This window comes from Nicotiana tabacum, chromosome 8 (assembly GCF_000715075.1).
Source record: "Nicotiana tabacum cultivar K326 chromosome 8, ASM71507v2, whole genome shotgun sequence".
NCBI lineage: Eukaryota > Viridiplantae > Streptophyta > Magnoliopsida > Solanales > Solanaceae > Nicotiana > Nicotiana tabacum.
The window spans coordinates 133,254,720-133,260,073 of NC_134087.1; the positions used below are offsets into that span (position 1 = coordinate 133,254,720).

A 5,354-nucleotide genomic window follows, 5' to 3' on the forward strand; every position below is an offset into this window, starting at 1 on the left:
TTAATAGAGATTATGTTATTGCCTACATTACATAAATAAATAATATGTCCATTGAAATTTTATTGACGCAACATTTTCTCTAATTTGCTCAAATGAGTAAGAGCACAATTGGTCATGAATAATATTTTTTTTGTTAAAGCAATATTATCTCTAATTTGCTCCAACAAATTAGATCACACTTTGACATGATTAATATTCTTTAACATTGATTGCACATCGTGCTGGTTTTATACTAGTACAATATGATTATAAAATAAGATTGATTTTATATATTTATTGACAACTTTGAATAACTTTTTAGCAACTTAACCTAATGTATGATGTTGTTTTATTTTTCAGGTTACTAATTCCATATATATTCCTTGAAAAAATAATTCAAATAGCTGTCCACCAAATCGTTTAAATTAAAAATAGCCGGTGATTATAATATATAAATATATAATTCATGTATCATATGTATATAATTCTATATAATTAATGTATAATATATATATACCGGCTAGAAAAAGTAGACCGGCTATTTGCATTAAAATCCCTTATTCCTTTTATTACCTTTAAGGTGACACATAATGTAAATTGTAAAAAAAAAAATTACTTTATTAATGTAGTTAAACTCAATAAAGTAACAATTAACGGTGATAATGATCCTACGCCAATGAGTTTCGTTAGTCCATTAACAAAACTCACAAGCTGAACATGATTTACAAAGTAATCTGTACGTATGTAAATTATCATGCATTCAATTTAGAAATTAGCAAAATAAAGAGGCAAGATGATAGTCAAAGTCGCTGATATTTTGATTTCAATTTAAATTTTTTGACTAACGTACTGTTTCTTGAAAAAATGGGTGGGGATTTCAAGTCCGTCTCCTTATTAAGAATCCTGCAAAGACTTTTCAAACCTGATTCCGTTAATATAAATATATGCCCCTGCGTAAGAGCGATAAGTCGATATGTCCGAGTGGTTAAGGAGACAGACTTGAAATCTGTTGGGCTTCTCCCGTGCAGGTTCGAACCCTGCTGTCCACGCTGCTGCAAATTGAATTTTCCTTTTCTACCTTTTCATTTATCCGTATTAGTATTGTTTTAAGCACGTTTTGCTTGCCTTAATTGCTGCCTCTCCATTTTATACTCGATCGGTTCTCAAGGTTAGTAGGTAAGTTCACAGCAGGAAGGTGCATCTTTTTCTCTTCCTAACATTGAACAAACGACAGATTCACATCCGGTATCCACTGAGCGACAATGAAGAATAAAACAATATAGGACGGGCACAGCCTTTCAGCAGCTGATGTGTCCGCACTTGCTATGTAAACTCGAACTATATATAGCAGAAAATTTATAACACACACACTTATGACTGTATACGGCTAAAATCGGAGAGTCCAATTTTATGATCATTATGACGCTCCATGGCCCGTCTCCAGAACCCTCGAGGCACAGCTCGGGATTCGACCCTGAGGGTTTCCTATGTTCGACCTCGGGCAGTGCAAATCAGTGGCTATGATGGACAAGCGGGAGATTCCCAAGGCACGTGATTAGAGTTTACCAGGTCTACAAGAATAGTACAAGTCTGTACCGTGACATTAAATGGATGTACCAGCCGCATATCTTTGTAATAAATGCACATATACTATGTTGGGATTCTTCATCCTATATAAAGGGGTCCCTTGTCATTTTGTAAGACGGATGATATTCAATACAAGAACATTCTCTGCTCTCTAACTTAAACATTCTCCATTATCTTTCCTTTGATTTATTGCTTACATTTATTGTGTTTCATTGATTGTTCCTCATTTATTATTCATCATTGATCATAAAGAGTCATTATTGAGGCCCTTGGAACTGTTAGTCCTTCATCAATCATCCCAAGTCAAGCTCATCAGCTCGATCTCAAGGCCCAGCTTAGGCCAGTCTGGGACCCCGATTTACGGCTATTTGGTTTGCATAACATACTGTCCTGAAGCTCTTTTCTCATTCCTCTAACTCACACTTAGCATCTATTGCCTAGCAACTAGCATTAAAATAAATCACGTATTTTTAGAACTACAAAATCAAATTTAATTGTAATTACCATTTTTAAGGTAAACAGTTTGGCGCCCACCGTGGGGCTAAAAATAATAATGATTGTTTTGGTGTTGGTTTACTGAAAGCACAAATTATTCTTCACACTTTTTCTTGTCCAAGAATCTTTGATTTCAGGTCAAAATGTCTAACTCAGTGACTGCACCTAAAAACAACGGTCGTGAGGACCATGGAGAGAATGGTGTAGCTGTTCTAGGCGCCGGTGTACCACTGCGAAAGCCTGAGGATGCACCAGAGCCAATCCCCGTAGATGTGGGCTCACGCAACGCCCAACACATCGATATAAGCTCCCACACTAACGAGAGTATGCGCCAAGAAAATCAACAAGAAGCTCAGAAAACCCCAGCTCGGGAGGAACGAGAGGTTAGCCTTCACGTCATTTTTGAAATTTTGCAGGCACAACAGCTAGCGATTTCTCAACTGCAAATCCACAAAAAAACTCCAAGCACAGCGGCACCGGAAACGGCTCCTCGAGCCGAACAGGCACCGGAAAGATCGAGCAACAATGGGTCAGCAACTGACCTCGCTATTATGAAGATGCTCGAGGACCTCACAAAGAGGATTAAATCGGGCGAAAAGAAGATAAAAGCCAATGACAAAAAGGTATCGACCTGCAATTCAAGGGTCGATCAGATCCCGGGCCCACCTCCAATTCTGAAGGGTGTAGATTCAAAGAAATTCGTACAAAAGCCATTCCCGTCGAGTGCTACTCCAAAACCCATCCCGAAAAATTTAGAATGTCCGATCTCCCAAAGTACAACGGAACCTCGGACCCCAATGAGCGCATCACTGCTAACACTTGTACTGTAAAGGGAAATGACCTGTAGGATGACAAAATTGAATTCGTCCTGTTAAAAAAATTCAGAGAAACACTTTCAAAGGGGGCCATGATGTGGTATCACAATCTATTTCCGAATTCAATAGTCTCATTTGCCATGCTGGCAGATTCTTTTATAAAGGCGCATGTTGGTGCCATCAAGGTTGCTACAAGGAAATCCGACGTCTTCAAAATCAAACAAAGAGAAAACGAGATGTTATGGGAGTTTGTATCTCGCTTTCAAATGGAGTGAATTGAATTATCACCAGTCTCCGATGACTGCACAGTGCAGGACTTCACCCAAGGTTTGAACGAACGAAGCTCGATAGCTTCGAAGCAGCTAAAGCAGAACTTGGTTGAATATCCCGCTGTGACTTGGGCAGATGTCCACAACCGGTATCAATCAAAGATTAGGGTCGAGAACGACCAACTAGGAGCCCCCTCGAGCTCAGTATATCCTAGCAGGCTCCTGGAAAAGAAACCAAGGCCAAACAAGGAAAGATACCAACCATACACTAAAGATAGAAGAAACGCCCCTAGGCGTAACATACCCCGAAATAACTGAAGGGCAGATCGAGGTCAGAATCCTCAGGGACTCGTGAGCAGAGCCGAGTTCAACAGACACGCAGGACCGACAGAGGCACCTTGATTTTTTGAGTACAACTTCAACATTGATGTTTCGGACATCGTATCAGCCATAGGTAAAATCAAAGACACCAGGTGGTCAAAACCCATACTATCAACTCTGTCGCAAAGGAACCCTAACCTGGTGTGCGAATTTCACGGCACACACGGTCATAGGACCGAAGATTGCAGACAGCTCCGAGAAGAAGTAGCCTGACTGATCAACAAAGGGCACCTCCGAGAGTTCCTCAACGATCGAGCCAAAAATCAATTTCGGGAAAGAGAAGCGAATAGGAAAAATGAAACAGAAGAGCCACAACATGCCATCCACATGATCGTTGGAGGGATCGAATCCTATAGGAACCCATTGTAAAACAAACAAAAATATCCATCACCAGGGAAAAGCGAACTCGAGGTTACATACCCGAGGACGCTCTCACATTCAGCGAAGAGGACATCGAGGCCCTGTCTCAGCCTCATAATGATGCATTGGTAATTTCTTTTCTTGTGAATATATTTCAAATTAAACGTGTACTTGTGGATCCAAGCAGCTCGACCAACATTATCAGGTCGAGGGTGGTGAAGCAGCTCGGACTGCTTGACCAGATCATGCCCGCCTCTGGAGTCCTCAACGGATTCAACATGGCAAGCAAGACAACAAAAAAAGAGATCACCCTCCTGGTCAGCATGGCCGGCACAACCCAAAACGTCAAGTTTCATTTCATCGAAGGAGACATGAGGTACAATGCCTTGCTCGGGAGGCCATGGATACACTGCATGAGAGCAGTACCATCAACTCTTCATCAAATGATGAAGTTTCCAATGAAGAACGGAATAAAAATGGTATACAGGGAGCAGTATGCAGCAAGAGAGATGTTCGTGGTACACGACATAGCACTGACATCGACCCCTTCAACATCGAAGGAGCCAAAACATAAGCAAACAGCGAAGTAGAAATCACAAGCTACATTCTCGGCTGCACCCGAGTTAATGAGCAAAGGACCGTACCACATCCCCCGAGCAAGCAGTTAAAGCATATTGAGGTTCAAAGCGCCATCACTACTAAGGTATAACCGTCTCCCTTTTTATTTACGTCTTACACTAACCTGTGTGCAGGTGTCCGGTTAGAAAAATCGAAGCACCTTCCAGCTTGAAGACCTTAGATTTTAAAGCATGCATTGCACTCTTTTCCTTCGATCGGATTTTATCCCAAGAAGGGTTTTACGGGTAAGGTTTTTAACGAGGCAACATCTATATGCTACCTAAGGATAACTTAACAAGTATTTAAGGCTTCTCTTCAATCAACCTCGAATACTAGGTGGCATCCCCCCGGAAGATCACCTCTCTAGAGAAACCAAGATGAACCAAAGAAGGTCTCGATAGAAAAATGATGTATCAGGCCAAACGGTCAAATGAACCATACCCGCATAGAATAGTCGAACCCTCGACGACGAAAACATGTATATTTGTACCAAGTAATCAAACGAGTATCTTTTACCATCAAAACGCTTCACGCTATGTATACTTGTACCAAATAATCAAAGGAGTATCTTTTACCATCAAAATGCTTCGCGCTTCAAAGCAATTTGCTACTTTTACAAGAAATGGCCCCAAGGCCAGAAATTTCCCGAACATTCGGGAACTGACATCAAAAACTCGAAGTAGTAAGACCTCCGGGCCGGAAACTTCAAGCTCATAAGCCCTCAATGAGGCACTATCAAGTTTACAAAGAACGACCCAGAGCCAAAAACTTTCGATGCGTCGGGGACTGTCGCCGACTGTCACCCCATCGAGCTATCGACCTCGAGCTCATATGACTTCCATAATGCAAT

At 41.1% G+C, this 5,354-nt stretch overlaps 1 non-coding gene across 1 annotated transcript; it reads left to right on the forward strand.

Moving 5' to 3' along the window:
- The first annotated feature begins 946 nt into the window (after positions 1-946).
- TRNAS-UGA (transfer RNA serine (anticodon UGA)) lies at positions 947-1,028 on the forward strand. Its single transcript has one exon. It is a non-coding gene; the product is annotated as a tRNA-Ser (tRNA).
- The last annotated feature ends 4,326 nt before the right edge of the window (positions 1,029-5,354 follow it).